The sequence below is a fragment of the Alosa sapidissima genome, chromosome 7 (assembly GCF_018492685.1).
Source record: "Alosa sapidissima isolate fAloSap1 chromosome 7, fAloSap1.pri, whole genome shotgun sequence".
Lineage (NCBI taxonomy): Eukaryota > Metazoa > Chordata > Actinopteri > Clupeiformes > Clupeidae > Alosa > Alosa sapidissima.
Window position 1 is genome coordinate 26,924,426 of NC_055963.1, and position 12,335 is coordinate 26,936,760.

The window sequence follows — 12,335 nt, forward strand, 5'->3', positions numbered from 1 at the left end:
TCGTTTTTCAGTCTGGTGTTAGGTGGGCTGTGTGTGTAATCTGGGTAGGGGAGTAGATCTACCTGATCTTGTCTGGTGTGCAACAGCCATTAAATTAGTTTGACAGCATACCTGAGACTCGCTTTACAGCTGTCTGTTCAGATCAGTCCTGTCAAGTTTGGCAGTGAACCACCTCGTGTCTCCACTGTGCAGCTAATGCACTGCTGTTGTGGTTCAACACAAAGCTTAGAAAGACTATTTCCTCATCGCACTTGCAGAAAGGAAAGGAAGAAAGAATATCTGTCGGTTTTGTAGTGGTGTAGAGATTGCATGGATCCTGTTATGCCTTTGCTGGATGCTGTAATGTCTGGTGGGAAGTTCATACAGGCACAGGCTTGTGATTCACTAGTTTTTGCTCTGTCTATTACAAGCTGCAATAAGGGTGTAAATACTCCTCTGACGAAAATGACAGTCTTTGAAGTGGCTGAAATCTGCCCCCCAACCCCCGCAAACCCTTTGACGGCCTATAAAAAGAGATTCCTTGTTGGCAGATTAGAGCAGGCTAATACTTGTCAAGCAAGTGTAAATATGTGCCCTCTCCTGCAGTAACCCATGCTTCACACTGGGGTGATTATCAGATCAGGAGCCTAGCGTTTTTCTTGCCCTTGTCACTAATCAATAATATTGATTAGTAAGTATATTATACTTTTTGAGAGAAATGCAAACAGATAAAGGGGACAAACACTAGTCAAGTAGCAAACATCGACTTTGGGGTGGCCGATTGCTGACACACAAGAAGGGCGGGGGTGGTAAATACACACACACAGAAAAACATGCATTTTTAAGGTCAGCACCATGCACAGATCGGCCTCAATATCCTGTTGGGTTCATTGAAACATGTGCAGTCAGTGAAAGCCTCGTTATGAGGTGCATGCTCTGTGGCATATTGATTCGGTGGAAAGATAAGTCGATAAAGAAAATCTCTCCTGACGGTGGGAGGAGGAAGGTGGGTTTGCGAGGGAGGGAGGGTGGCTGGATGGATGGCTGGTTTAGAGAGAAGAAATTGAGAGTAGGTGTCTCTATCGCTTGGAACACAATGCCCGAGATCATTTCATTTATTTTTTCCATGGCAGACGTTGACTCACGCACTCACACTGGGCCTCTTTCACAAGTAGCGATGCGTGTTAATGATCACAGAACAACTGTTCAAACTGCACCTACATGAAATACACGGGATCAGGCTAGGCACCAACAATGATTAACCAGGAAGTGTTTGCACAGTCAAATGAAAGCTGTTACTAAACCGTTCAGGCCAGGCCTGAAGCAAGTAAGCACAGTAGTTGACCTTCAGCCAGAACTCTGCCTTGTTTTTTCCCTCATAACAGCTTCACCTTATGCACAATTAATTTTGAAGGATCGGTATAACGCCTTAGATGTTGACACTCCCTGTGGGTTTCTTGCGCAATCTGTGGATTTAGCAGAAAGCCTGCAATTAGTATAATCAGAAAGAGACATCATCAGGTTTGAAAAAGCTCTTTAGTAATAATCAGATCTTCTCAGAAGTGCTAACATGAGGTGTTGTCACCATGAAGCAGTTGTGTTGACATCTTAGTATGCCACAAGTTGATCTGTGATTTTGAAGAAATCCCCTTTTCATCAGTCATCAGCATTCCCTTCTCAAATGTTCCTCCCTCCTCAAGATTCCATTTCATGAGCGCTCATCTCCCAAAATGCGATATTGTGTGTCAGGTGTCTGCCTAATCAAATCTCGCGTTCTCAGAGAACTCTCGAGGTGATTTGGATGGGGCCCTGGGACTTGGGAGAGCAGCCATCGATGTGCTCAGAGTGAGGCTCTGTAATGTTATTCAGCCTGGAGGGTCCGTCTGCTTTACAGGAAAGTAATGGACCTTCACACTCCACCCTTCACCCACCCGCCTTCCACCCACCTCTTCCCCCTCCGACTCGGTGTCCCTGCCATGAGAGCAGTGAAGATTCATTTCATTGAGCTGCCTGCAGAAAACAAGCTGCTCTTCAAACATAACGAGAGAGAGAGAGAGAGAGAGAGAGAGAGAGGCGGGCAGACAGACGAGGAGGGTGAGCGAAGTGAGAATGATGGGAGGGAAGAGTAGAGCACAAGGCTATAGTCTCAAGTGGAGAAAAATTAAAGGTTCGGCTCAATACGCACAGAAAAGAAGAAGAAAAGCTCTGTTTTTCTCTGCTGCTTTTTTAAAGCCACTCTGTCTCGGTTGCTCGAATTTGGAAATGGTGTTGTGTCCAGGAGTCATTTCTGCCTTCCAGTGCCAGTCTTTGTCCCTGGAGGGACCGCTTGACTGTCATCCATAGCCCGTTACTCCCATTCCCCTCGACTCATTCATTCGTGCCTGTGATTTATCTGCTATGCGCATTTGGTTGGATTTCGGATGAAGAGAACGAAAGATTAAATTTTATTTTGTTCTCGTCCCATCAGCCGTTCTCTTGCTCCACATAAATATACATTTGCTGTTGCCCTGATCGTTTGCCAGGGCCGACTTCCCGGCGCTGTAGTTGTCTTTGCCACAGGTCCAGGCTATGATACAAGTGTTGCGTTAAGTGGAGAGAGAGGATGGAGGAGGTCATAAAGAACACTTCCCGGGATAGTGGCCAAGGCCAAAGACGGCCGTGCTACAGCACTCTGTCTCCCTCCCCTGTGCCTGTTGCCTCTCTCTCCTTCCCTACCTCCATCTCTTCCTCTCTCTATCTCCATCTCCCTTTCTCTATCCCTCTCTCTACAGCCCTCTCTCCCCCTCATTTCATTTCAGAGCAGCAGAAGTGCCCACCACTGAATAAACACAGCGTGCTCCACTAGCTCTGAGGAATGCTTTATATAAAGCCAACTAAAGGGGGAAGCGGGGAGAGCAGAGGGTGTGTCGCCAGGCCGACTCGCGCTGGCTCTCTCCCGGCCACCATTTCCTGCACTTGAAAGACGACGTCACGGAAGAATTTGAGCTGCACTCCTCTCTCTCTCTCTCTCTCTCTCTCTCTCTCTCTCTCTCTCTCTCTCTCTCTCTCTCTCTCTCTCTCTCTCTCTCTCACTCACTCTCTCTCTTTTCCTCTCACTCTCTCTCTTTCCCTCTCTCACTCTGGAGCCGTTTCTCGACAAGCATGTAACATGCTGAGTCCACAGATTGCAGATAATCCCCTCTGGAGGTTGTGTTTTTTCCCTGTCTCTGCTCAACCCTTTGGTGGGGAAGGGAAGGTTTACACGTCTTTATGATGGCTTGCGACAAGCCTCCATTTTAGAGCAGTTAAGAGCTTCAACAGCACCAAGTATGCTAAAAGGTGACGCGATAATTGTGTTGGTTCATTATATTGCTGTGGTTTGTGCCAGCACTGGGTGTTTCTTGTAGGGGGGTTTTGTTTTTGTTTTCTCCTTTTTTGTCCTCTCTGATGAATCATCTCCAAACAAAGCCATTGCAGATAATGAGATGTAATCAGAGGATAATCAAAGCACTCTTGTATGTGTAACTGTAGCTGGAAACTAGGTGAACTTGAAGCTTTAATCCATTAACAATAACACAAGGCATGCATCCACAGATGGCAGCACTCCTCTCATCCAGCCATGCTTCTGGCAGTGGATATTAGCTACCCGCCTGCTGTTTGGGGCAAGAGGACACGTTCTTAATTGGTTTTCATGCAGTCATGAGGTATTCAATCAGCACTGGTAGCAGAAGAAGAAATATGGTGAATGCAGGGGAGAGAATGAGTGTACAAGTGTTCATGCAGGGGGCAAGGCACAGCCAGGTGGTTTCGGTGCGATGGAGAGAAAAAGCAAGGGAGAGGGAGGGTGAAATAAAAATCCTATCTAGTGGAGGCGAGAGCTGTGAAAGCAGCAGCAGCTCCCGAGTGGCGCTCTCTGGCAGTTGCTAAGAGGTAAGAGCGTTGCAGAGGATACGATGGCAGTGGAGCGGCCGCTTGGATCACCCATCAACCTTCGCTCATCCGCCCCCCCGCCCCCCCCCCCCCCGGTCCCCCTCGCTCCCCTGGGCCTTGCGATTCGAAAGCTGATATGGGGTGGGTGGGCTGGGCAGCACGATGACTGAGAGTGTTGCTGGATCAACCTTGCAGCAGATGTCTGATCACGGTGCTGTTCGGAGGGGGTACAAATGTCCGATCGAATTGACAAAGAGGCTATCAGCACGCCAGCGCTTGGGCCCCGGAGACGCACCAACCAACGCGCCGGGGCCACTGCTCGGGCACTAATTAAAACGGCTAGAGAGGACCAGAGGCGCTGCGGGTAGGACGGCAGCTGTCCGCAGCTGACATGACGGCGCACTTGTTTGGGTAAATGGCCGGCTTGTTTATGGAAACACTGAGAATGTCATTAGTGGAGTTAATGTGGTTACAAGCACAGCAGGGGCAACATGGAGGACATCTTAACATTTTATATTTTGTTGTCTAGTTTTGAAGTATTTTTCTATGTTTTTATTCAGCCAACATTTTCTTTTTTTTAAAATCAATTCAACAGATGTAAAAATCCTGTTTTGCAAACATGCATTTTTTGTGTGCGTTGTGCTTTGTTTTTTCCCTACTGAATTTATTCCTCTGTCATTGTAACGTTACTTTGGGTACAAAGCCTAGAGCTTGTACAAGTTGATCTATTGGATTAGCACAGCAGACCCCCAGTGAAAGTCTCTGTAGCAGTGCAGTCTGCCCACGCTGGCAAATTCGCTTACAGCAGGCAAAACACGAGTGCTGATTCTCTTGCCGGTGCATCTTTGACCTGTGAAAGCAGAGCCCATTCAGTCTCTCCCCACCGAGAGCTCTCTGCACAGCGGGGATCTGCTGTCTATTTAACATCCTTTCACTGGCTGCCTCACCAGCCAAGGCCATTGTGGCGTACAGTCATCTCACCCCACTCGCTCCATCTCTCTCTCTCTCTCTCTCTCTCTCTCCTACCCTCGCCCTCTGTTTCTTTCTCTTTCTCTCTCTCTCAAAAAGCCACAGAAGTGGGCATCTGCGTGGCTGCCATTCACCATGTTCGGCTCAGCTTTTCATTTGTTGACCTTGGAGCAAGGTTACTGTAACAGCAGTCAGTGCCTGGAGACTTGTGCTGCCATTGCCATTTTCATAGTCGGATGGCAGCAGAACACATCTGTGGTATATTTACTGTCAATAGACACCAGTTGACAGCGGAAGTGCTGAAGGGCCTTTTTGTCTCCCTCTAAAGAGATGAGATATTAACCTTCAGTTTACAGACTTGCTCCACATGTAATAGTCTTTTCACCACATGGAGCTTCTCAAACTACTGTTTTGTAATTTTAATCTTGCACATATTTGTATTTAGTTTCTCAGCACTGTGTTCACAGAGCATTAATGTAATCTAACCCAATTTTAATCTTATTATATTAAATATTTTTTTAAATATTAAAAATTGTGGATGCTAAACAAAGATACATTAATATCCATTCATATTTTGATTGAACTTAAAAAGTAATATAATACAAAATTGGAAAATGAAAACAGAGGATTCATGTAACAATTTGGATTCATTGCACCCTCTGATGTGATGCCCAGTGCCCCCTATTGGTAAGGTGGCCTAATAAAAAGCACAACACGTACACTTATATAATACCATAATTTATGTATGCATTTTAATAATTTAAGCGGGATGAAAATCAGATGTAATATACTTTGGAAAACTGTCTCTGAGCTCTTTCACATTGACCTTGCATTTTCTTTTCATATGGAATGCTTCCATCACTTATATAGAATAGATGTGCAGAACAGAATTCATCTATGCGTTATTTGAATTATGTAACACCTTATATATATGGAGTTTGGTTCCAAAACACTATATCCACCATTTTAATGAATTTTCATGAATATTTTTATTTTCCATTTTTTTATGTTTTCAAAGTAATTTTAGTAGAACTGTAATTGGGTATCATTTGATTTATCTTTTCTCAGTCAAAAGACACAACTGCAATTTGAGTGATATTAGATGAAGTACACAATTAAATAGCCTGACTTTTTAAGGTTTTAAAAAAGAGATCTAGCGTTTTGGAACCAAACTCCAAACTTCATATATATGACACCCAACATTAAAAATACAGGCGAGCTTCGAGGCATCATCTATTATTAGCTAAACACCAAATCATTAAACTGCAGTCGAAAGGCAAGCTATTTTTTTTTTGCTCTTAGCTGAAGCTAAAATCACCAGCAATCATCTCCCCTCTTCCTCCTGGTCTCCAGTCAAAATGGCCCCAGTGTGTTTGTCGGCGGGAAAGGGAACGCCCCGGCCTGGCTCAGCTAATTGATGTTTACAGCTTCATATCAGCTCACTCACACCCAGTGACCACATGACCCCTATGCCCTGAATGCCCTCAACATACATTCTCTTTCACATCCCTGAAACCAAACCGTCTTACACAACTAAAGTTGCAGAGTTTGCTCAAACCTCAGGTTTGTTAGTTCATTACTTGTTACTTGTGGTCTGTCTCACTCCTTCCGTTCAGTCACACACAACCCCCCCCCCCCCGCCTTTGCAGACTTCCCTGGTCTCTCGCACTCTTCTGCCATTGCCAGTTGCAGTCTTAACCGTTTGGCTCCCTGTCAAAGCAGGGGCCTTTTGTGGCTTCCTCGCAAATCTGCCAGGAAAAACAGAAACCATCTGTTCAAGCCTGGGCCTAAGAGCGGATGAGTATGTAAATATGCAAGTTAAACCTTCGCACCCTGTCTTTTACTCTGACAAACGCTCACAAATACATACACGCGTACACGTACACGTACACGCACACGCACACACACACACACACACACACACACACACACACACACACAGAGCAGCCCAAAGAGTCAAGGGTCTGTCTCGTCCTTGGTTTCAAGAAAATATAAGAATGGAGGGGAGGGAAAAAAGAAAAGGAAATGCTCAGAGCCGTCAGAAAACATTACACACACGGCGGCGCACCCGCCCCGACACCCACATCACTGCACATCCGCAGTTTTCTGGAGGCAAGTGGAGGGTGGGGGAGCACAATGCACTGAGTGCAGTGATATGAGGTAAAGCCTATTCCTGGTTGGATAATCCACCCCCCAACCCCCCTAGAAATATCCTGCAGATGGAAAGCTTGCTAAAATGTCTTATAATACCAGGCTTATGTTGTCACAATCTCATGTTTTCGCGAACATGGTGTTCTTAGAGCTTTAAGGAGGGAGGGGGAGAGGAAAGTAATGCTACCGGCGACCAGAAATTGGATTTATTTACAATTGTGATGGAACTACTCTGATTTAACTTGAACTTGTGGGTGCTGTGAGTAGGAACAAGGGAAGCTCAATTGTGATGGAACTACTCTGATTTAACTTTAACTTGTGGGTGCTGTGAGTAGGAACAAGGGAAGCTCAATTTCACAACTGATCCTAGAAAAAAGCTTAACTTTTGGAGTATGAATTTACTCAGTTTTCTGTTGGTAAGAGCAGTTTTCTTTGCAGCGTAAAATGGACACCCATACCAGGGACTTATTTGTGTGTCACTCTTAAAACATCAACAGTTGAACAGGCAGCTAGTTTGGTTGTCGTTGGGCTACAGTCTACAAGTCTGGAAGGTCACCTGTTTGTTTAATCTGAACAAGCAATTTGTGGCAGATTTTGCTTTAATGTAGTATTTTTTTTAAAACTAAGCAAGTCACCAACATTCACTATTAGTCCGCTAAATGTCAAACGTGAATGTTTTCAGATGTTATGTAGATTGTAGCAAGGTAATGGACAAGAAATCTATGATGTGTGACGTGTATGTCAGTAAATAAAAAGAATAATACAGCTCAACACATCAAAGTGGAGGACATTTTTCTCAATCCCTCACCCCCTACTTCAGTCACTCCTGTCAACACAGAAAAAGGAATAACATCAATAAAAAAAAACACCCTTCACATCTCTCATTCGTCATACAGACATCCTCTTTGAGGAGGCGCTGACATTTTGATGTCACTAAAAGTTAGATGTCTCATTGTTGTTGTTTTTTTTATTATTTATTCATACATGTATTTTTCTTCCCCCGTATCATTTTCGGGGTTTTTTAAGACATCACTCTGAGGATGCAGAAGAGATCTGTCCTGACACTCCGACAGCTTGCCCGGGTGATTCACACTGTCAATCTGTCTGTCTCGGTCGCCCTGCTCTCGGCACGAGCTCATCTTCAGTCAGCATGCCGGGGCGGCAGGGCTCGGCGGAGTACGCTTCCTCCTGCTGCTCGCATCCATTATTCCGCAGCCTTCAGCAGGATGCCTCCTCCTTGCACAAGACTAACGACCGCCACCGCCGCCTTTGTACGTCTCTGACTTCACGGAGATGGCAGCGAGAGAGGGAGGAGGGAGGGAGGGGGAGAGAGAGAGAGAGAGAAGGAAAGGGAGTGAGAAAAAGCTGTACAAAGCCAGGCCAGAAAAACCTTGAATGCCAGAAAGGGTGGGGTGGTGGCGACGCTTGCGGAAAAGAAGAAAGATGGGAAGAGAAAAGAGCAAGAGAGGAGCGCGAGAGAGAGCGAGCTAAAAAGGAGGGTGCGCGGGAAAGGGAATGTGCTGCAGCTTAACACCACCTCTCCACGCTTTCGCTCAAATCATATTGCCTCTCCCATCTTCCCCTTGCGAGGCTTGAAAGGGGATTTTCTGAAGGTCTCCGACAGTCAGTCATCGCCCGCGGAAATTTGTCATCACCACAGATGATCCCCCTGAAAACATTTCATCTGGCTCCTCATCCGCTCTTGCACTCTCATATACACACGTACACACACACACACACACACACACCCCCAGATTGTACAGCACAGCCAACTCGCATTAGACATGAGATTTGCACTCCCTATGTGTATCTGTGTGTATGTGCGCTCGTCATCTCTCCAGACCTTGACACTTGTTTTTGATAGATTCTGGACTAAATTGCTTTTCAATGGTCATGTACTGCTACTCACTCGCTGTGATTGCTTCCTTGCTCTCTCTCTCCCATACGTAGCTCAGCCGTGCAATTGAACTTCTTAGAGCTTTTTTTTATTATTATTTTTATTTTTCACCCTCCCAAGAACAGAGCAGTATCTGCATCCCAATGCAGGAGCACACCATACTGGCTCCCACGGCCTGCTGGGATTGAGGCTCTGCGGTGACCTTTCCTGTGTGCGGCACACTTATTTAGTTTGGGCGGTTCATGACCGGAGGCCCTCGTGGCTCAGGAGAGAGGCATGTGGCACAGGGAGAGAGCGGTCATGAGAGAGAGAGAGAAGAGAGAGAGAGAGAGAGAGAGAGAGAGAAGAGAGAGAAGAGAGGGAAAGAGAGGGAAAGAGAGGGAAAGAGAGGGAAAGAGAGGGAAAGAGAGAGTGCCGGTGGAGCCGCGCGGGCCCTGCACTCACCGCCTCTGATCTGCACGGTTCAATTAGATTTCACCCCGGGAAGCTGGCTGTCCCTGGGCAAAGCACCTGCGCCCTGCGCGGCCGCCGCCACCAACCCCTCCCCTCCCATCCCCTCCCATCAACCCTCTCTCCCAGCCCTCTCCACCTGGCTGTGGCTGAAAGAGACTAAGCCTACCCTGGGAAAAAAAAAAAGAAAAACCCTTCCAACCATCCTGCTGCTATGATACTGTTCCCCCAACATCACTGCATAAGTGATTAATCTGATCTTGTGCTAAGCATCTCCGAGCACTAACATAGCTCAAAGGAAATTCCTTCTGTTCTTTCATTTAATAAGTGCTACCAGGGGACAGTGTCCCGCTGGCTACCCCATTGTTTTTCTAACTGGCAAAATAATGGCGGTTGTGTGTTATTCTGAGCAGGAGTGGAAGGTAGCGAAGGGAGCCTTGAAAAATGGGGTGATATTCCTAGGCGAAGCGACCTCATTTGTTGGCCCTGTTTTTTCTCTTCTCTCTCTCTCTCGCTCCCTGGGCGGAGTGGTCCAAACCACCCACTGGTAATTGGTGTAATTGTGATAATTGATATTTCATCCATCTCTGGTTGGGTCAGCTGGCACGCTCAAAAGGCCAAAGTGTGCACGGCCACCTTTCATCCCCCCCACCCAACCACACCCCCGACACACACACACACACACACACACACACACACACACACACACACATTAAATGACACACTGGAGATGAGTGTGCAGCAGGCTCTGAGTCAGACGCATGTGGAAACTATTCCATAACTCCAGATGTGCTCGAGAGGAAGTCTTCTCGGCTCTTTAGCACTGAGCTGCCAGTGTTTTCCAGCCAATAGGCTCTAAATGGGACTCTCAGTGTTTTCATGGCCACGGGAAAGCACCTCCAAGACCCACAGAGTCGCTCTTTGTAGCATGTCTCTATGTATTGTGGCACAGCGTGCAAAATAGACTCCTGATAGCCGTTTAGGGGATGTTCAGATTTTCGTCATCCAGGGAGGAGGGGTGGTGAGTGCAGAAGCGGATTTAATTGTAATAGCACAAAGCCCTGAATGTTGGGCTTTCTGTGCCAGACAATTGGTCCACTCTCCTCCGACAAGGAATTATCCTGTACCTCTCTACTATGAGGCGCTAGTAAAGAGAAGGGGGGGGGGGGGGGGGGGGGTGAAAAGCCTTTAAGAAAGAAAAGGCGTGGGCAGGCGGACAGGCCTGGTGTCGTGTTTACCCGGAGCAAACACAGCAGGGGCCGCGCTCCAGGGCTCCACTTCGCCCGCGGTCCGCCCTGATAAGAGCCGCTCCCTCCGCCTTGCTTGCTCTCCGCAGCTGGACACCAAAATGGGCCACTTTCAAGCCCAGGGTTTTTACTGGTGGGTTTCACTAGTAAAAAGATGTCTCATTTACATTCAGCAAAACAAATCCATGGTTTGATTATAATATTTCAGGTTTCATTGAGTTAGCATGTTGCTTCATTAACTTTAGGGGACAATGATATTGAAATGTCTAGAAATGTGTTTGCACACTGAAAAAAATCAATGGGATGTTTGGTCTGTCAGGTTGGTCCCATCTCTCTCTCCCCCTCGTGCCAGACAAATGGCAGGGGGGGAAAAAACCTGTGCGAGTGTTAATAAAAGTGTTTTTCTGCTGAGCCGTTAACGTGCAGGGCTGAGCAGCGCTTTAATGACCAATTTATGTCAAGTCGAGCTGCCGAAGCAAAGAGGAAAAGCAATCAATACGCATTAAAGACAGCCCAGCCCCATTCAGCATGAGTTTAACAGACCCTGTCAGGCCTTATGACCGTCCTCCCCATCAAGCAGCTCTATAAAACCTGAAACATTAAAGAATGCTAAAAGCACCCGCGATTGACTGGCCACACACTCAATAGCCTGAAATGAATACCGCTGGTCGAGGTGGAATGGGGGGGGTGGGGGGGTGGAAGTGTTAAATGAATGTTGCCGAAATGGTTATTAAGTGGAATGATGTATGCTTAGGAAGACTGGGCTAAGGGGGGGACCTTGAGCAGTGACAGGATGGAATATAATTCCTGTGCCTGCCCGCCTGTCTCTCCCTGTGCACTCTTGTTGGCGGTGTCAGGGCCGTATGTGTTATTTTGCCGCGTGTGTCCAGAAAACGTGGCAGTTAATTTGCACAGGCCGCCTTAGTCAAGCGCTCTGTGATCCCTGATTGCATATGTGAATGTTTCAGCAGCATATTGATTTCCTGGCTGCCCCCCCCCCCTCCTCCCTTCCTTTTTTCCTCTTTTTCTCTCCCTTGCACTCTGGATTTATCCACCCCGCTCGCTGGCAAGCACCCCCCTCTCCATCCCTCCCTCCCTGAATGTTTGATTAAAGTTCAATTGACTCCTCCAGCAAAAGGGGGCCTGGAGCCATTTCACTCCCTATTTGTAGCGCCAAAGCTCTCCCCGACATGTTCCTTTGTTCCCATTCAGGCGGCTGCCACCCAGGCAGCCTCTGCTGCACTGATCCTAATACCCCAGCATTCAGCGGGCTGCTCCGCCTAATCCGCTGACAGACACGGCTGCAGCACAACAAGCCGGTCTGCAGGGAAAACCTGGCATGGAGTCAGGCGCAGTGGCTGTGTCCACTCCAGCCCACCTCCCCACACACACACACACACACACACACACACGACCTCCTCACGCAGACCCATTATCTCACGCTTCAAGCGGAGGAGTGGACTGGGGCTTTAACGCAGCTGAAATTACTGTGCTCATGTGCAGTGTGTGGTCTGCTGGGAGTTTTCATTTGATTTGTTGCTGGTTTGGGGTACGAGGAGTCTGTTTGTCTGAGTCCAAACAAACATAGCGCCTGTCATAGTCAGTTTGTTTGTTAAAGCATATATTTTTTTTCCCTCATTCCACCCGGCTGTGATGTGGGTCCGAAGCGAGTACTGTGTCCAGGTTCTGTTTCCAATTCTGTAGCTCTATTCTCATGCTCCAAGAATTTTAGC

The 12,335-nt window shown here is 47.2% G+C and overlaps 1 protein-coding gene across 12 annotated transcripts in view; it reads left to right on the forward strand.

The window, feature by feature from the left end:
• rerea (arginine-glutamic acid dipeptide (RE) repeats a) overlaps positions 1-12,335 on the forward strand; it is a 55,303-nt gene that overhangs the window by 31,824 nt on the left and 11,144 nt on the right. The gene's annotated exons all lie outside the window — the stretch shown is intronic.